Source organism: Ascaphus truei, chromosome 16 (assembly GCF_040206685.1).
Source record: "Ascaphus truei isolate aAscTru1 chromosome 16, aAscTru1.hap1, whole genome shotgun sequence".
NCBI classification, from domain to species: Eukaryota; Metazoa; Chordata; class Amphibia; order Anura; family Ascaphidae; genus Ascaphus; species Ascaphus truei.
Genome location: NC_134498.1, coordinates 18760547 through 18782402, shown reverse-complemented (window position 1 = coordinate 18782402; position 21856 = coordinate 18760547).

Genomic DNA, 21856 nt, shown 5'->3' with positions numbered 1-21856 from the left:
TTCCCCGTGTGCACCCCTGCCTGCTCTCCTCTGCGGCTCATGCCCCCCTCCCCTCTGCTCGGCTCCAGCATCAAATGACACGCAGGATCCTGTGACGTCACGTTGCCAAGTCACGTGACCCCACGGCATCATTTGACGCAAGCTTACCATGACGATGCGTCACCTAAAGGTAAGTGTATTGTAGAGGCCTGGCGTGGTCCCCCAGCATTTAATTTAAATGCCTTGGGGAAGAGCGTGGGACCTTTATAACTGCCGTGCCCCCTCCCTCCCCCCCAGAAAAACTAGCGCCTCTGGACTAGAGAAATGTGTGTATGTGTATCACTGTGTCCTGCTCTATCCTGGTTTGTGTTTTCTATGGCTGTTCTGTGTATGTTTTCTGTGGTTGTCCTGTGTGTGTTTTCTGTGGTTGTCCTGTGTGTGTGTTTTCTGTGGTTGTCCTGTGTGTGTGTTTTCTGTGGTTGTCTTGTGTGTGTGTTTTCTGTGGTTGTCCTGTGTGTGTTTTCTGTGGTTGTCCTGTGTGTGTTTTCTGGTTGTCCTGTGTGTGTGTGTTTTCTGTGGTTGTCCTGTGTGTGTTTTCTGGTTGTCCTGTGTGTGTGTGTGTTTTCTGGTTGTCCTGTGTGTGTGTGTTTTCTGTGGTTGTCCTGTGTGTGTGTCTGTGTTTTCTGTGGTTGTCTTGTGTGTGTGTTTTCTGTGGTTGTCCTGTGTGTGTTTTCTGTGGTTGTCTTGTGTGTGTTTTCTGTGGTTGTCCTGTGTGTGTTTTCTGTGGTTGTCCTGTGTGTGTGTGTTTTCTGTGGCTGTCTTGTGTGTGTGTTTTCTGTGGTGTCCTGTGTGTGTTTTCTGGTTGTCCTGTGTGTGTGTGTGTTTTCTGTGGTTGTCCTGTGTGTGTGTGTTTTCTGTGGTTGTCGTGTGTGTGTGTGTGTGTGTGTGTGTGTGTGTGTGTGTGTGTGTGTGTGTGTGTGTGTGTGTAGAGCACAGTATTATGTGTATAGCAGAGAGGGCGAGACGAAAAACGTAGGGGCGGCAAAAATGTATGGGCCTTATGGCGGCGAAATTGTACATCCGCCACTGTGTGGGTGTGTGTGCTTTCTGCGGTTGCCCTGTGTGTGTGTGTTTTCTGTGACTGTCCTGTGTGTGTGTGTTTTCTGTGACTGTCCTGTGTGTGTGTGTGTGTGTTTGTGTGTGTGTGTGTGTTTTCTGTGACTGTCCTGTGTGTGTTTTTTCTGTGACTGTCCTGTGTGTGTGTGTTTTTTGTGACTGTCCTGTGTGTGTGTGTGTGTGTGTGTGTGTGTGTGTGTGTGTGTGTGTGTGTGTGTGTGTGTGTGTATGTGTGTGTGTGTGTTTTCTTTGACTGTCCTGTGTGTGTTTTTTCTGTGACTGTGCTGTGTGTGTGTGTTTTCTGTGACTGTGCTGTATGTGTTTTTTCTGTGACTGTCCTGTGTGTGTGTGTTTTCTCTGGCTGTCCTGTGTGTGTGTGTGTGTGTTTTCTCTGGCTGTCCTGTGTGTGTGTTTGTGTGAGGGGGAGAAAGAATGACAAAGGGTAGAGGGAGGGGGAGAGTGACAGGAAGGGGGAACAAGAATGACCGAGAGGGAGGGGGAGAATGACAGAGAGGGAGAGAGAGAGGGCGGAGAGGGGAGAGCAAATGACAGGGAGAGGGGGTGAGGGCAGGGCCGTCTTAAAAGCATTATAGGCCCCCGGGAAAAGCAGTGCACTGGGCCCTGCCAACTCTCCGCTACAAGTCGTAATTTTTCTCCTTCTACCGAGTTAGCGGGAGATTTGAATGTTGAGGCGGGTGATCAGAAAATTAGTGTTAAATTCTGGTCTGTGCATAGATTAGCATGGGGCCCCTATGCTCGTGGGGCCCCCGGGCAACTGCCCAGCGTGCCCATGCGTTAAGACGGCACTGGGTGAGGGGTGTATAAATCAATCTATTAGATATAACATTTTAATTTTTCAGTTAGATAGAAGGGAAAAAAAGTTAATTGTATGTGTGTATGTGGAAGGCGGGGAGGGGCACAAGCTGAAGCTTCACTCGGGGTGCCAAATACCCTTGCGCTGGCTCTGACTTTATGATAGGGAAGGGATTATGGTGTTCCCAATGATGAGAAGTTAGAATTAAAAGGCCCTACTTTTTAATTATGTTAGAATTCAACAAGAGGTGTACAGTATTTTGGGATCAGGCATGTGAATTTTCATCTGCTACTCTAGGGACCACTCTGGGAAAGACCTATGACATATGGTAACGTGCTGTATAGAGACCTCTGTTTTATTATTTATCCTTTTATTTTAAGAAACTGTTCTGCAATTAATGTAAGTATATGTTCTTGCAAGAATCCTTTTTCTGTAATGTAAGCACTGTATTTTTATATACTGTATGGTATATTAAACAATTCATAATACTGTCCCGGCCAAGCTTATTCTAAAGCTTGCCGGGTTAAATGCGGGGCTTTTCTCCAATTTGAACGGAGTTTCCCGCGCGGCGGCCGCATTCAAAAGATAAGCGCTAATGGCGCTTATCATTGAAAGCGCCCGCGGCGCGGGAAAACTAAAAAAAAAAACGAGCACCGCCGCATTTAAAAACAAACCGAGGAGAAAGCCGCATTAGATTAAAGGCGGCAGCGTCTGTAAGTGAGGCTTTGGGCTCTGAATGAACTATTGCACTCTCTGCGGGAGTAACTTACATTTGGACACGTTTTGCTAGGACAGGTTTTTGTTCTTGTTTGTTGGTATTTGTTAAGTGCTTATTTAGACTCTGCAAATTCATTTCATATTTCTTGGGTGTGGCAGCAGATCTATACGATTGAAATTGGGTAAGGGGCTGGCGAAAGGTGAGTTGTCTAGAGTAGCCGTGTGTATTAACCCTGGTTGAAAATCTAAGTCACATCCTCACTTGCGTGCTGTTCGTGACAGGTGGTATATGGGACGGATTAAGGGGAGATATTGTTAATTTGAGGCACCTTTGCGAAGGTGAAAAGTGGGACAGCTGGAGAGCTGTGCATTAACCCCTGTCCTGTATGCAGGTAACATGCTCACAGGTGTGCTGCACGTGACATGGATATTGTATTTTCTAGTACTGTATATCTTTTTTTCCACAAACTGGACACCACAAATCTCAGTTTTATTTATGTCAGCCAATTGCCAATGTCACTACCTAACTAAAACGAAATCCAAGCTATATAGGGGGCGATTCACTAAGCAGTGAGCTTTTGTGCGCGAGTATGCATTTTGTGATCATACTTAAAAATATTAAGCCAAACACGGGATTCACTAACAAGTGCAGGGCATTTTGTTAAGACCGATCACAAAACTGCCCTATCTGCGACCTGTTTTTTTCACCCTGATATCGGGCTGTGAATTCTACAGCACGATAGCTGATAGAAAAAAAAGCAGCCTGTAAGAGTTGCATGGAGATGCTGCGTCTCCATGCAGCTCTTACAGGCAATCCTACAGTACAAATATTCATTTTAATACTAGTGTACATACTGTATGCAGCTGGTCTTCTGAGCTGAACCACATTGGTTTAAGCCTCGGGGACCCCCTACTTCATGAGATACATGCCCCGTTATGGGGTGCTGGTATCCCCTGTGCTTTGCAATCTCCCACAACACGTGGCCGGGGGATTTAAATCATGCAGGGGGATACCGCATCCCATAACGGGGCCTATATCTCATAACCAATGCGGTCAGCTCAAGAGACCCCCTGCTCATGTACACGAGTATCAAAACACATAACAATAAAAAATAATTCATTACCGTAGCGAATTACATTAATGTAATTTTTATTAATAGTGTGCTGGAGCAGGGGGTCTCCTGAGATGAACCGCATTGATTGACTGCACGTGACATGGACGCTTTAAAAATGGCGGCGACACTGGCATCTGATGCCCCATACCGAGGCCTGTAACTCGGGAAGCATGGGATCCCTGAGCCAGAAATCATAGTGGTTCAGTTAAGGAGCCCCCCTGCTCCCGCACACTATTAAAAAAAATACATTTAAGCAGCTTCATTACCTTAGCGGCTATCTGCTAAGGAAATGAAGGGGTTAAGGCCCAATGGCACCTTTATTGGGGGCAATTGCCCTCAATAAACCTTGCAATATGTGCTACCCACCCACCCCGTGCCCCCCAACAACCCCTATGCCCCCACCCCAACATACATTTTTTTTTAAAGCATAGGAATGCCCCCATAGCAATAGGCCGGTGGGGTCCCTTGGGTGTTCCCTGCGGGTGTCCGGGGCCCTGGGGTGGTCCCCGCAGGTGTTCAGGTGTCCCCGCTTGCCTGCGGTACCAATTGTGTGCCCAAAAAACAAACAAAAAAAACTTGGAAATAAAGACACCCCACCCCCCATAACAGATGCAGCAGAGTACTGGGCAAAATTACTGTTATCCAGATATGAATAATGCTGCATTTGACCATTTAAAAAAAATATAACGAACAGAAATAAAGTAAATAAAACTTGCACTCACCCCTGCCAGGCTGCCACAATGAAGGCCGTCCTCATCCTCATCACCGTCCATATTCTCCGTTGCCACAAACAATGCAATCAAAAATACAATCTAATGTCCCCTAACCCCTTAATCACCTTAGCGGTTTGTAACCGCTTTAGTAATTAGGGGTTTTCCCACCCTACCCCACTACCCACTATGGAGGCATAACCACCCAACCCAGACAACTACCACCACCCTCCACCCATTCATTGGTACAGTGGGTACATCCTGTCATATGGGCCTGATTTACCACTAAAGCAATAAATGGAGAAGTAAACAAAAAACAGGCCCAAAATAAAACACATTACATAGCCAACTAAACACATAACAAATGCCATGAAAACAATTGATTGGCACAGTGGGTACAGCATGCCCATATAATATGGGCATGATTTAATACTATGCCAGTCAATGGTCAACCTAAAAATAATAGTATTGGTATCCAGGGTTGGAAGGGAGCGATGGTTCAGGAAGACCCCAAAAAAGAAAATAGAAAATGATGTATTGGATCCATAGACTCAACACTCTCATACCTAATGGACTCAACGCAGATTTTGAATTAGCACCATTCCTCAACTAGCCCTGAGATCTATTTGTTATTTATCCAACTAGTTTAAATGTACCTTTGATGATACCTTTATTCATGCCTTCTCCTCTGTTTACATTTAATGAGATTATGTAATATGGTTAAATATATGTGTCTTTCACTTAATAATTATTGTTCCATTATCTACACCAGCCTCTCTGTGACGATTAAGGGGATTCCTTCCCCTTCTTTTCCCTCTGTCCCAAATCCTGCAGAGCCCAACAAACGCAGAACCCCCTGAGGTGGGTACCAGTATTTCCATAGAGGCCCTACAATACGTTAGTAACCAGCTGTCCACGGTCTCCTAGCAATTGGTCAAATTCTCCCCTCAGGAGAGTCCCATGGCTCCTACGCCACCGGTGGCTACAACCTACGCCAACCCAATGCCACGGATTCCTTTTCCGAATCGCTACGATGGGGACCCCCTCGCCTGCCGCGGTTTCTTAAACCAATGTGAGGTGCAGTTTGAGATGTCCCACTCCCTGTTTCCCACGGGTCGTGCTAATGTAGGATATGTCTACGCCTTGCTCACCGGAGATGCCCTTGCCTGGGCCTCCCCCCTATGGGAGCGCAAAAGTGAGCTAACGCAAGATTACTCTATCTTCAGACGCGAGTTTCAACTTGTATTCAATACTCCTGCACGGCGCGAGACAGCCGCTTTCTCTCTTTTTCACATTTCTAAGGCCCGAAGATCAGCTGCCAAATGCGCCATCGAGTTCCGTACGCTGGCCGTCGAAGTCCAATGGAATGATGAGGCACTCGCCGCCGCGTACTGGCACGGACTTTCAGATACGTTGAAAGACGACCTAGCTACTCATGCCCAGCCTTCTTCCCTGGAGGAGTTGATTACCCTGAGTGTACGCATGGACCAGCGTACTCAGGAGCGACGGCACGAAAGGCACTGTTCTCGCTCTCCCTCTTCTGTTGTTTCTCACAGGTCGCCTGCAACACCTCTCTGGCACTGGAGTCTCCGGAACCGATGCAGGTCGGCAGTCAGCAACTTCGGGCCACGGAAAGAGCGCGGCGTCGCCTGTATAGACTTTGCTTCTACTTGCTTCTCCGAAACATCGTCTCCAAAATTGTCCCCTGAAGCAGGGAAACAGGCACACCCAGTAAAGGTAGAGGGGCTTCTACTGGGTACTATCTCTCCTTGCCCCTCTCCTCCCGAAGCGCTCCCAAAGAAGTTTCTGCTTTCTGCCACGTTGGAGGGCCCGAACCTGTTCCTGAAGGTTGAAGCTTTTGTCGATTCAGGATCTGGTGGTAACTTCCTGGAGCAGAAGTTCGCGTCGGAGAATCACATCCCCATGGTTAGAAGGAAGACCCCCATTGGCCTCGAGGCCATCGACGGCAGGCCACTCCAGCCGGCATTTATCATTTGGGAGTCTATTCCGCTTACATTGACCTTGGCTGATGGTCATAAGGAGGTGATCATCTTCGATATTTTTGAATCTCCCACGGTGAAAATTATTTTAGGATTGCCTTGGCTTCAACTCTACAATCTGGACCGGCACTCTCCCTCTCCAGTGGCCTTTGTCCGCAGACGCCGTTCCAGTGGAGTCTCCTGTTGCGGTGCTTGCCGGCCTGGATTCCGTTTCTTCCAATCTATTGATCCTGCCTACCGTGTATTATGAGTACCTGGATGTGTTGAACAAGGTACAAGTCGGAGATTCTTCCTCCTCATCGTCCGTACGATTGTCCTATCGATCTCATTCCTGGGACCATCCTGCTGATGTCTAAGTCTTATCCACTCTCCGTCCCGGAGACCAAGGCCATGACATCCTACATTCAGGAAAACTTGGAGAAGGGATTCATCCGCAACTCTACCTCCCCTGCCGGGGCTGGCTTCTTCTTTGTGAAGAAGAAGGATGGATCGCTCAGGCCGTGCATTGACTTCCGCGGACTCAATAAGATCATGGTGAAGAACCGGTGTCCTCTTCCGCTTATCTCAGAACTGTTCAATCGTCTCCAGGGGGCCTCTATCTTCTCAAAGCTTGACTTAAGAGGTGCCTATAATCTAATTCGTATAAGGGTGGGGGACGAGTGGAAAACTGCATTTAACACACATTCAGGACATTATGAATATCTTGTTATGCCCTTTGGTTTATGTAACGCTCCTGCCGTTTTTCAAGAGTTTATGAACGTCATCTTCTGCTATGTATTGGGAACATTTGTCATAGTCTACCTAGACGACATTCTAATTTTTTCTAAAAATCTGGAGGAACACATTTCACATACCAAACTAGTGCTTTCTAGACTCCATTCGAATCACCTATATGCCAAGATGGAGAAGTGTTTATTCCACCAGTCCTCTACTGCCTTACTAGGCTATATCATCTACAGCTAAGGCTTCTCCATGGATCCAGAGAAACTGAAATCTGTTCTCGATTAGCCACTGCCTTATTCACTTAAGGCTGTGCAGCGTTTTCTCGGCTTTGCCAACTATTACAGGAAATTCATCAAAAAAAATTCTTCTATTGTTCTTCCCATCACCGCACTGACCAAGAAGGGCGCCAATATCTCTTCCTGGTCTCCTGAGGCTATTCGTGCATTTGAGGTTCTCAAGAAGGTTTTCATTTCTGCACCCATCCTTCATCATCCAGATACCTCCCTCCCCTTCACTTTGGAGGTCGACGCCTCGGACGTGGGAGCCGGCGCAGTCCTTTCCCAGAGGACTTCTCCCCAAGAGAAACTTCACCCCTGTGGTTTTTTTTCACGGAAATTTTCATCTGCCGAAAGGAATTATGATGTCGATAACCATGAACTTTTGGCCCTAAAACTGGCTCTTCAAGAATGGAGACACCTTTTGGAGTGTTCCAAAGAACCAGTTGCTATTCTCACTGACCACAAAAATGTGTTATATGTTGAGGGGGCTCGTCGTCTGGGATCCCGCCAAGCTCACTGGTCACTCTTCTTTTCCCGCTTTAACTACACCACCTCATATATTCCTGGTACAAAAAATGTCATAGCGGACGCTCTCTCTCGTCAGTTCACCACAGAAGCCGAAGCCAATGAAACCACGGAGCCTATTTTCCTGCCAAATGTATAATTTCCGCTAACAACTTCAATGTGCTAAACGAGATCAACAAAGCTCAAGCTCACATTCCCAGCAGGTTCAGCGTACCAGGACGCCTATATGCAGCTCCATGCTTTCGCCATAAAGTTTTACTTTGGGGTCACTCTTCTAGAGCAGTCGGTCATCCAGGCTTCAAAAGGACAGCAGATCTCATTAAACGGACTTTTTGGTGGCCAAAGATGAACCAAGATATTCTCAACTTTACTTCTGCCTGTCCTGTATGTGCCCAGAGTAAGACACTCCATCACAAACCTTCTTGTCTTCTCTTGCCTCTCCCCATTCCGGAACAACCCTGGAAACATTATTCAATGGATTTCATTGTTGAACTGCCCATTTTCAAAGGGATGAACACCACTCTGGTCGTAGTATTTATTTATGTATTTATAAAATATTTTACCAGGAAGTAATACATTGAGAGTTACCTCTCGTTTTCAAGTATGTCCTGGGCACAGAGTAAAACAAATAATACATGGTTACAAGTACAGTTACATAAATGAACAAGGTATACATTATATACAAGACATTGCGTGCACAGTTAAAGAAAATATATATTATGAGCGTATGTAACAGTTACAGACCAGATTAAAGTGTGAGACAGCCTTAGATTTAAAAGAACTTAAGCTGGTGGTGGATATGAGAGTCTCTGGTAGTTGTTCCAGTTTTGGGGAGACAGGTAGTAGACAGGTTCTCTAAACAAGCACACTTTATTCCCCTCAAGGGTCTTCCTAACTCGGCCACGTTGGCTGATGTCTTCTCCAAAGAAATTTTCAGGTTACATGGCGTACCTATTTCTATTGTATAATAGATCACAGTTCATCTCGAAATTCTGGCGGGTATTTTCCCAAAGACTTGGTATCTCTCTTTTGTTTTCCTCAGGATACCATTCTCAAACCAATGGTCAAACAGAAAGGATGAACCAAACCCTTGAACAATATCTAAGATGTTTCATATCAGACTTATAAGACAACTGGGTGGACCTCTTACCATGGGCCGAATTTGCTATAAATTCTTTGAAAAACGAGTCTACTCAGGAGTCCCCCTTTTTCATCAACTTTGGTTTCCACCCCAGTAGCCTTCCTCTCTCGCCCTCCCCTTCGGGCATTCTTGCGGCCGACTCTCATGTTGTTAATCTCCAAGGATCTTGGAAAAGGATCCTCAAGACTTTACAATCTGCGGTTGCCAAGAAAAGTCCAAGGCAGACCGTCATCGTCAACCTGGGCCTTCCTTCAAACCTGGTGACCGGGTGTGGTTATCCTCAAAAAATATTAGGCTGAAAACACCATCACCTAAACTATCTCCTGGATTCCTAGGTCCATTCAAAATTTTGGAGAAAATTAATCCTGTGGCTTACCGTCTCGACCTTCCTCCTACTATAAAGATTCCGTCCATTTTCCATGCTACCCTTCTTAAACCTTTCATACCTAGTCCTAATTTTACCTGTCCCCTCTCGGAAACCCGATCCAGTCTCTACCCTAGGACAAAAGGAATATGAGGTCCAATCACTTATTGATTCCCGATGGTCCAAGGATAAACTTCAATTCCTGGTTCACTGGAAGGGCTATGGCCCAGAAGAACGGTCCAACATCACGTCACATCTATGCCCCAAGACTACTCCTTCAATTCCACCAAAAATTCCCCCTCAAGCCGTGGTTGGATCACTTGGAGATCGATCCTCAAGGGGGGGATACTGTGATGATTCAAGGGATTCCTTCCCCTTCTTTTCCCTCTGTCCCATCTCCTGCCAATCCCTCTACCCTTTCCCACTCCTGTCCCATTCCGTCTACCTCTCCCCCAAAACCCCAGCGCATGCGCAGTCCCCGAGTCCCTGCAGTGACGCTCCCTGCTCCCGGACACCTGCTGTGCCTATGGCTAGTACCTCACCTTCCCTGGTTCATCTGTCCGCTCCTCTGCCTTCCTCCAGCGGGGTGCCCGTGTCGCTCCGCGCGCCTGGTGACGTGGCCTGTGCGCGCGCTCCCTCAGCTCGGCGAGGGCACGCGCACACGCTCCTCCTCTAAACCCTGTCGCCCTTCTGCCCCCTCCTCTCAGTCCCTGCGGGCCATCTCCCTGTCACAGCCTGTGCACGCGCAACCTCAACTTACAGAGGGCGCGCGCACACGCTCCTCTTGTTTGGCCGGTCACGTTTCTGACTCCTCCTCCAAATACCTTCAGGCCATTCCCCTGACTGCCCCTCCTGTCTCCTCCTCTTCTCTCCCTGACCTATCTCTATTGTCTCCCACTTCTCTCTCTGCTCCTCCCCTCTCTCCTATTGGTGTGTCTCCCTTTATAATCAATGTCTGTCCACTTCTTCCTCGCTCTGCATAGTTTCTGTTTCCCTGTGTGTGCTGACCTATGCTGTGCTCCCTCTGTGTCCCTGCTGTATCCTGCTCCTGTGTTTATCTTGGATTTCCCTGGCTTCTGACCCCTGCTTGTCCTGGACTACTCTGCTCTCTTATACCCCTTTGAACCTCGCTACGAACTCTACCGCGCTTACCTCTGGCATCCTTGGACCTGGCTTGTACCCTGACGACTCTACCCTCTGGACCCCTGGACATTGGCACACGGACACGACCATTCTTACGCTTACACCATCAGACGTTGCAAGTATATCTAACAACTCCATCTACAGGCCCAGCAATGCTATACCACACTCCAGGCTTGCTCCCACTGCTGTGGGTGTGTGGTGTAATACCGTTCCCACCTCAGTACTGGGGTCTTGCCAGGTCTGCGGGCATACAGGCATGACTCTCTCATATCTTGTGAATTAGTAATTGATATTTTCTCTCTCTCTCCCACTTCTGCTGAGTTATTCAGCTCATGTATATCTCTCTCTTAAGTTTTAGTTGTAGTTATTTTTTATATATGTATTTGCTTTTTAATATAGTTTTTAGTGCGCCGTCATTTTGACCACAGTGTTATGTACTCCTGATTGAGAGAACCTGTGAGAAATTTGCTACTTAATTAAATAATTAAATAATTAATTAAACATACTATTTATATAGTGTACCCACTAAGGGTGTTATTATGCTCCTGAGGAAGCTGATGCTAGTTCAGAGAAACACGTAGAGCTTTCAACACCATACGCAGCTGCTCCAGACTTGAAGGTGAAGAGTTTGCCATCCTGCTGTTCACTTCTCCCTCCGCTCAACCGGAAGTTGTCAGTCCTCGCCGGACGTGACGTCAGACGCCATCCACCGCGATCCGACTGAGGAAACTTTGCAGTGAACAGCAAGCCTACCATCTGTTCCAGCTTTTCTCTACTGCCTCAAGTAAAACCTTATGTGCCTGTAACCCATGTATACATTGTGAGTACATTTCCTATGTTTTTTAACAATATAAATTTGTCTATTGGTCCACACCATGGTCTCTCCTTGTTGTCTCCTATGAATATCATCCTGAGTGAGAGCCCTCCTGAGTTACCATCCACCTGGTTCCCCGTTTATGCTGTTTCTCTACTTACCTGTTGTAAGTAGGCAATTCATTTGAGTCAAGATTTATTTTATATTCAAAAGTGTGTGAACTTGCTGCACCATCATTTTCTATTTTCTTTTTTGGGGTGTTTCTGAACCATTGCTCCCTACAAACCCTGGATACCAATACTGTTTATAAGGGAATCTGTACATATTCCCTGTGAAGGTTGAGAGTCATTTCTATTTCACCTTACAATTTATTTATTCTCTTATTTATCACCATCACTGTTGCTTAGCGCCGTTCTAAATCACTTGGGTTCACCAACCTAAAAATAAAACAACCACAAACAATATCCAATGCAAACAATCACCAAATGAAATACAATAAGCAAGTAAACACAACAACTTTACCACCGTTCAATTAAGCAAATACCAATTAAACACCAGGATTAACAATTAAAAACACCAAAACAAAACCATAAAAAAATAAAAGAAAGCACCAAATACACACCATCAGTCAAATTCAAAATACAAAAAATAATCCACTATTAAAAAGCAAACACCAAACTCCCCCTCCCCCCGAAATAATCCATTGAAAACACCACCAAAAATGCCAGCATACAAAATACAAATACAAAATAAATAGCATTAAAAAATTGGATGATGTCACATCCTTTCACAAAAATTACTCTGTCACATGGTCTACTACAAGCATGTCAAACTAAAAGGCTAACACGGGCCAAATAAACAAGGTTTAAACAAAAGTTTATGAGAGTCTCAAAAAACAAAAAATGTCAATTTTCATAGAAACGTAGGTTTATTTCGAAAAGCACAGTGTGTGTATGTGTGTGTGTGTGTGTGTGTGTGTCGGATGACCTCACTAACCGAACCAAAAAAAAGCCAGATGTGAATGACTTCTGAACCCATTAACCAGTGTCAGGATGCTCCCTACTCATAATTTCTAAAGCAGCAATCCCGCCTGGGATCTTACCTGATCCGCAGTCCCTCAAGGTACTATATTGGAGGGGAGGTGTTCCCTACCTGTCTTCCATGGTCTCCCGTGTGAAACTTGAGTCAGATATGGAAGATAGCAGAATAGGTTATTTCGGTGTAGGTATATGGCAGTTAAGATAAGACAGAGAGAGTGGGTGAGAGTGACAGAGAGAGAGCAGCAATCCCGCCTGGGATCTTACCTGATCCGCAGTCCCTCAAGGTACTATATTGGAGGGGAGGTGTTCCCTACCTGTCTTCCATGGTCTCCCGTGTGAAACTTGAGTCAGATCTGGAAGAGAGCAGAATAGGTTATTTCGGTGTAGGTATATGGCAGTTAAGATAAGACAGAGAGAGTGGGTGAGAGTGACAGAGAGAGAGAGAGAGGGTGACAGAGAGAGGGTGACAAAGAGAGAGAGAAAGAGAGAGAGAGAGAGAGAGAGAGAGAGAGAGAGAGAGAGAGAGAGACAGAGAGAGAAAGAGAGAGAGAGTGACAGAGAGAGATAGAGAGTGACAGAGAGAGATAGAGAGGGAGAGTGACAGAGTGAGTGGAAGAGAGAGAGGGTGGGAGAGAGAGAGGGAGGGTGGGAGAGAGGGAGAGAGGGAGGGTGGTTGATTGACTGATTGGCACATGGGTGGGTGACTAACTCACCGGGCCCTGGATGCCAACCCCGGCAGACACCACTGTTGGCGGCCCTGTCGCCCATTCTCTCTCTACTTCCCTCCCATTTTCTCTCACCCTCCCCCATTCTCTCTCTTCCCTCCCCATCCCCATTCTCTCAATCCCCTCTTCTCTCTTTCCCTACCCATCTCCCTCTCCCTCCCTCCATTCTCTCTCCCCCCATTCTCTTTCTAACCTGCACAGACCCACACAGCCACTGACCTAAAGACACTCATAGACAGACCAACACAGACACTGACCACACACAGACACCCACACAGTCACTGCTGGCCTGCACAGACACACACACAACCATTGATACACACACAGCCACTGATACACACACACACACACAAACACACACACGCATTGATACACACACAGCCACTGATATACACACAGCCACTGATACACACACACACACACACAGCCACTGATACACACACACACACAGCCACTGATACACACACACACACACACACACACACACACTGATACATACACACAACCACTGATACACACACACACACACACACACACACACACAAAGCCAATGATACACAAACACACACAGCCACTGATACACACACACACACACACTCTCCCCCCCCCCCCCCCACACACACACACACACACACACACACACACACACACACACACACACACACACACACACACACACACACACACACACACACACACACACACTCTCTCCCCCCCACACAAACACACTCTCCCCCCACACATACACACACACACTCCCCCCCCATACACACAAAGTGGAGTACAGAGGCAGCGAAGGATGTGAGTGACTGGAGGGGGGTGGGGGGAAGCGGGGGAGAGAGGAAAGGCCTGTGAACCGAGCATGCGGTTCCCCGCCTCCCCCTGCACTCACCGCCCACCAGCAACCGTGCACCACCACTGCCCGCCCCTGCGCCCATCTCCTGCACCAAATGGACTAGGGGCAAAGGGAGCGCCAGGGGCGGCAAAGGGAGCGCCAGGGGGGACAAAGGGGGGGCAAAGGGAGCACCAGGGGGGGCAAAGGGAGTGCCAGGGGGGGGTAAATGGAGCGCCGGGGGGGCAACCCCCCCTGTGCCCCGGGTCCCTGTGGCTGCCTGCCCGGCGGGGGACACCTCGCAGCAGACAGAGGAGCCAGGAGTGGGAAGACAGACACACTCTCACAGTGTGCTGTGCATAAAGCGGAAGCCCCACCCCCGGCTTCCTCTGACCTTCCTGCGACCAATCCGCTGCGGCCCGGCTGGCATTCTAAGACCCGCCCCCTGGCATCCTCCTTCATCCAATCCCCCCGGCAGCATACCGTACATTCATTCATTCATTCTACAATCAGAGAATACCAGCTGCCGCATCCTCCTCACCGCCGCCGTAACTGGGACATATTGGCTGGGCCACAAAGATATTCGTTCTGTGCCGCATGTGGCCCGCGGGCCGGGAGTTTGACATGCTTAGTCTACTGCAAGCAATCAGATTGGGTATATACATTTCCCAATCGGATTGGTTGAGGTACCATGTGACGGCAGCCATGTTGCTTTTTGTGACGTCATTTTAAAGGGAAGGAAGCACAGCCATTCTGATTGTCTGTAAAAAAAAAAAGGCACATGGTATTCACAGGCCAGTCAGATGTGTGTGAACCATTTGCACTCAAATGTGATGTCACAGGCCTATAAAAGCCTATGCAGCCTCATTTGACGGCAAGAAGCAGAGGAGGGAGGACCTCCTCCACCAATAGGATTACAATGCGTTCCGGATGAAGATGAAGATGGATGAAGATGAGTCTCAGACTCTTTTGCTCCAGACTTTAGCTGGTGAAAAGAAATGGTGAGCTTTTAAAGTACGATTCACTTATCACTGCTTTGTGAATCGCAGCAAATGGCAAACAACAGCGCATTTTCGTTTTTTGGCTGATCGTACGACTTTTTTTTTCAGTGAGCTTTTTTTTCCTGAAAAAATGCCTTTCAAGAGCGATACTGCACTGTTTTCACTGCTTTGTGAATCGTGCAGCAGGCTGGAACGGTCTTAAAAGCCATTTATCGCACTTAAAAGCAGTTATCACTGCTTTGTGAATCACCCCCAATAATATCATGAGCCATGAAAGTCCATTAAAGTCCATGACAGCTAACACATTTGGGGAGATCTAGCACACTTGAATGATGTACTGTACTGGATGTACTGTAGGGTACATGTTAATTACCAGCACGCTGATAACAGGAACCGACTGGAAATCTTAGAACAGAGGATACATTGAGGGCAAAGTATGAAAGTCTTATTGCTGGAAAAATGGACCAAAAAGTCTATATCAAATTTATCAAAGAAAAAGGTAAATAGGAGTCAATGCAATTTTTTTGCTTTGAAAATTGAGCAGTTTCTCCAGTTTTGCAGCTGTGTGACTTCGATAAATATACCCCAGAATGTTATATAATCAGCACTCTCCATTCGGGCATCTTTATCCCTACAATTATAATAGAATGAGCAGAGTTATATACACAAGCTTGTGTGTTCAAATCCAACCTTAGTTAAGTTCGTCTTAGATTAGGACCACTTGAAATGACCAATACAAACACAAAACATAATTTTTTTTACTGAATATTGAAATTGCATGTAATTGTATAAAAGGAATTTTACAATTAAGTCTTTTTTTTTCTCCTACTGGAATTCAAAATCGCCCAACTCCTCCCTACAACCAAATAAACTGAACGGGAAGAACGCTTTGTTTAAAGTCTGTTGCTTTGTATAATTCTGTTTATACAAATAGAGATTTTGGAATGTTTCCCATATTGCAAATTGCTAGTTTTCGCCACAAACGCACATTGCTCTATGAAGTCTACATTTACAAACAATTGAATAGCAAAATTAGATAAATTAAGTAGACTGAAAACCCCAAGGATCGGATGAACTATGATTAATAGTTTAATAGTTAAGGATAATTTAGAGGTCTCATGGTGACTGGGTTCAGAATAAAATTAAAACGTTTATTTTGCATACGCAGTGAGTATATTCAAGGGACAAACCCTGCAGTTGAAAAGCTCAAATTTACAGTATAAAATACCAAATTCTCATTCTGTATGATGCAAACTTTCCTAGTAATGGTTGAACGAGCATGACCAGGGAGGCGCGAGAATCCCCCCTTTCTCCTTCTACCTTTACCCACACAAAACATACACATAACAACAGACACAATCTGGAGCTATAAAAGTCCATGGCTTTGTTTATTTATGTAAAGTTAGCATAACTGCTAGTCCCTGCCAGAATGCTCAGTTAATCGTTAGTAAAGGGTCAGCCGGGCCTTGCCCTGCTGTCCCCCATCAACCATGGACATTCACCCTTGGCCCAGCGTCGCGTGAGGGCTCCCGGAAGTTTCGTCCCGGTGACTCGTCCCCTCGCCTCTACCCCCAGCTTTAACTGCCCGAGCCCCTTCTGGCAAGGACAAGCACTTACCCCCCAACAGCTGTCACTGACGGGTCTATTTAACCTCCCTCAAATTAGGCCCATACCGCCAGACTCGCAATGACCCTCTACGCACCCTGCTGCAACTCGCTATTCAACATATCCGAACCTCTCCCCGAAAAATGAACCCATCTGCTCTAAACAATCCGCTTATTTAGTGATCGAAATCTGGGTGATTGGAGACACACCCCCCACATTGAGCCACAAAGTTTCCCACCGATTTCAAAATTCCTCACGCAGTTAGATCCCATCTGATATTCAAGTGGGATCCAAAACCCTGCTATCAGTAGCTGGGCTGCCCCCCTATTGGGTTACTTTGCCAGCCATGGCGCCATCGCTTCTACGGATATTGGCGCCATCGCCCTCTTGGGCAATCTTCTGCCCTGCGCCCTTAATACCTCCTCCGTCTTTTTAAACGCATTTTGCCCTTGTATGTTGGCCTCCGCAAGTGCCGCAGGTGTGCCGAAAACGAGAGTTGTAGTACTCACATTTGGACCCATTGAATGCCCAACATATGCCTGGCAGTTTTCTTGCTGTATGACTCCCTGCCGACGTGTGCATTTGATTGCCCCCATGCCATGCGTCTCTACCGTTGCTTACCCCGTGAAAGGGCGTCGCCCCTCCTCCGAGATATGGTCTAGGTATAGGTCTACATCTTTCGTGTTCCACGATACCCTTCCCTTGTTGGCCACCATGCTCTGCCTAAAATCCTCATCATATTTCCACCACACCATGCCTCCGTATTTCTGGTATGCATTCCTAATTGTGTCTTGGTACATAAATAATGCTGAGCATAATTGTGGTTCCTTTTCCCCCACCACACCTGCCAATATCCCGAAAACCTGCACCCAATTTTGGTATGTTCATGGAAACAGACGCATTTCAACATCCTCCTTCTTGGCCTCCCCTTTCTTTGTTGACCTAGCCAATGCCTCCCTGTAGCCTGAAAGCAACGACATAATCTCTACGTATTCTCCCACTCAGATCTTATCTCTCAATTTCTTTGGCAGATGCGTACCTAAAGAACGGGTGATGGTGTAAGAATCCCCATATGCGATATCCGACAACTTCCTAACCTCTGATGCTGAAGCTGGCGTGCCTGGGCTTGTGTTCTGAACTACGCTTTGCTCAACTTAGGCAGACGCTGGCACAGCTGTTCCTGTATCCTGAACTGTGGTTTGAGTGCGCAAAGTTGAAGTTGATGCGGATACTATGTGGTTGCGTTGTGTCTGCCGTAGGTGCACCCATAATCCCAACCAAGCTCAGCTGTGCCAATGCTGTCCGCGCGGGTTCCTGAGTAAAGCCCCCTGCTGTGTCTTCCCGTCCCTGGTTGGGCCCCCCGCTTCCCACAGATGTTGGCACCCCTTGAGGCTCGCTTGAAACTTCCGCGTTACCTAACTGCCCAGTCGACAGTAGTGTCGTCACTGGTAACAAGGCCAGCCATATGCCCTTCATTATTACTTCAATAATCTGTGGCCGGAATCTCCGGCTGCCCTAGAATCCGTAACCTGAAGTGGCGGGGAACCAGCAAGACCCACGAGGGTAGCACCTCCCCCTCCTGTGCTGGATATTATTTTCCGCTTACCCTTTGCCCCCCTTTTCGCTGGCTTCCTAAGTGGTGTTGCGAACCGCATTTCGGGCCCCACCACCGCAGGCTCATCTTCTTGCCTTCCGACCGAAGGTCCTACATGGCGTCGTTACCTGTGGCAGACAAGTGGCAGAGAGGGAGCTGCACGCAATCGCGCACAGCGCACATTCAAATGCATACCCCCAATACATGCTGTGCTCCCAAAAACATGCTGTGCTCCAAATGCATACCCCCAAAACATGCTGTGCTCCAAATGCATACCCCCAAAACATGCTGTGCTCCAAATACATTCCCCCAAAACATGCTGTGCTCCCAAAAACATGCTGTGCTCCAAATGCATGTAAAACAAAAAGAAAACAGCGCACAACGCTCATAGTGAAGTATATCAAAAATAAAATGTATTAAATAAACCAAGGATAGGTATTGAGCGTACATCAGGGAAATATTAAAACATCATTTCATGGGACTTAGGCCTCGTCCAAGGTTGTTGCTTGCTGGCGGAGGCGCACTGAGGCGCGATTCCGCTCAGCACTGAACCCCTGCAGTCACAATTAGAGCGGCTTTAGTAGGGGCTCGCCTACGCTTCCGCCAGTGCGGGTCTTAGGGAAATTTTAAATTTCCCCGCTTGCCAGAGCGCTGGGCCGGTTACGTGAGCGGTTCGCCCAATGAGGGCGAACCAGCTCCGGATGTCACTGGCCCGCCCCCGGCCTGCCCCCTGGCGGCACGCAGGGAATGCACCCGCAAGGCCAGGGAAAGCACCGGCTTTCCCTGAGCCTCAGTGCGCCTCATCATGCCAGCGGGAAGCTTGGCCGAGGCCTTACCCATACGCCACACCGACACGAAGATCTGGATAGTCACGGATCATCAGCCATCTGGTTCCACAAGTAAGGGCAGTCCACAAGTCACCGCAGTGACAGAGGTTAATCCACAGGTGGGGTGCGGTGAGGGCAGAAAAAATTGTTAAGTCCCAAGTTCAGAGTCCCCAGAGACAAGCTCGATCAGTCTCAGTACTTCTCCATCGCAGCTTGTCTCTGGGGACTCGGAACTTGGGACATAACAAATTTCGCTGCCCTCACCGCACCCGACCTGTGGATTAGCCTCTGTCACTGCGGTGACTTGTGGACTGCCCTTACTTGTGGAACCAGATGGCTGATGATCCGTGACTCTCCAGATATTCGTGTCGGTGTGGCGTATGGGTCATTTGTCCCATGGAATGCTGTTTTAATATTTCCCTGATGTACGCACAATACCTATGCTTGGTTTAATTAATACATTTTATTTTTGATATACTTCACTATGAGCGCTGTTTTCTTTTTGTTTTACTTGTTTTAGCTCCTGGTGGTGCTGAGCCACACCTTATTCCGCTGCAGACGCTCCCTCCTATACCAGTTCACGTATAATTTATTTATTTATTGATATTTGTTGTCACTTACATAGTTCTAGTGCACATTCCCACTATAGCACTAATTTTAGCACTATTTATGGTTGCACACTTATCTACTCTTTTTGGTATCGCTCCAAATGCATACTGTACCTCAAAACATGCTGTGCTCCAAATGCATACACCCAAAACATGCTGTGCTCCAAATGCATACACCCAAAACATGCTGTGCTCCAAATGCATACACCCAAAACATGCTGTGCTCCAAATGCATACACCCAAAACATGCTGTGCTCCAAATGCATACACCCAAAACATGCTGTGCTCCAAATGCATACACCCAAAACATGCTGTGCTCCAAATGCATACACCCAAAACATGCTGTGCTCCAAATGCATACACCCAAAACATGCTGTGCTCCAAATGCATACACCCAAAACATGCTGTGCTCCAAATGCATACACCCAAAACATGCTGTGCTCCAAATGCATACCCCCAAAACATGCTGTGCTCCAAAGCACCGGGGTGCAACCATGGCCACTAGACTTAGGCTTTACCTCCATCGCCAGGAGAGGAGATCTTTCAAAAGCTGCAGCCAGGAGCAGGTGAACGCACTCGCACTGGCTGCTGACCTAATTCCCTAAACCCTTCCCCGCCTATGGCCGCCACAGCAGCCAATCGAGTGACAGGGAGGCCGTGCCCCCCGGTCATAGCAATCTGTCACCTATGCAGGCTAGACATGTTGCTGGTTTGACTTAAACCAGAGAAACTTTAATTGGGACCACAACATCAGACAGATGTTTTACTGCCATTAACCCATTGATTAAGTTAAGTCATTAGGCTCTGTACGAGCTGGCAACATTTGTGCTATAGTGTGGGAGCTAGGCACAGAGACAACAACTTGGAACAGTTCAGTGGCAAATGAAGTATATCAGGAAGTTTACGGAATAGGATAAACAAGGTGTTTTTCTTATTTCTTTAAGTACTTACAACCAATAACAATATTAAAAGGGTTGTACACAGCATATCTTAGACTAAAAATATTGACACTTTATGCATGTCAATGGAAAATTATTGTATATTGTATTCAGCTTATTTCCCTGTGTAAGTTTTATGAGCCCAATTGTGATACAGTAGAGGCAAAGTTTATTCTAACATTTGCTGTAAACTAGCCGGGTTACATTCTGGGTATGTGCTGAGTATGTGCTGGGCTAGTTTGAGGCACGTTTAAGGCATTTCTGCATTGACTAACGACCCATAGGATTAACACAGCAGGGATCCCTGGAAGTCCAATTCAGTTTGAATGGGACTGCCAGGGACCCCCGCTGTTAATCTGATAGGCCATTAATCAATGCAGAAATGCTGGGGCTAGTTTAAGGAAAGTTTAAGGCATGTATTCAGAATGTACCTGGGTGTACCTGGGTCTTTTGGGGAATTGCCACTGGTTTTTGTTAGAATAAGAGTTGCCTCTACTGTACATCATTCCCCACTTGGACAGGTCATTTTTACTGCTGCTCCCTCACAATTGTTACTACGGTATGATCGGTATGAGAATTGTTACTACGGTACAGATGCAGTACCCGGCTTACTATTCTGTCATGATATAGACTTCCACTCCACAGGTCATGGAAACATTAAAAAGACAAATCCAAAGTAAACATATGGGGCACAGACCTTGAGAAATCCTGTGATATTTTTAAGACTTTCCCCCCATAATTGTTAAAAAATTACTTACATTTTTGCCCCAAAGGTTGACTCAAAAAAACACAACAATATTAATTGGGAAAATTAAAAACAAATCCATGCTGTACATCATTTGTTAGTGCTCTCATCTCAAATAATGATTAATGAATGTATATATTACAAAGTTACAGTCAGTTCAGAGTTTTAAATGTACAAATGTAAAAGTAATTCAAGCACAGAAAGTTCAGCGTAACCCCCCAAGACATGGACATGCCACCAATCTTGGTGACTTAGAGCTGTTGCATAGTTGGGATGCTACATCCTACTGGTGTAACTGTTTTGGCTTCTGTTTCCCATGAAGATCAACCTCCTCACTGGTGGTTTAGATATAGGAGTAACGTCCAGGATTAGCCAGGTAGTCTATCAAAAACTTTCAGTATAATTGATGAAACAGTATTTTGAAGTGCACATAGAAGATAAAAGATCTAGATAGAATTTTAATGTAACCATCTAAGGCTTTGGTTCCGCTGTGTCCGGCGGC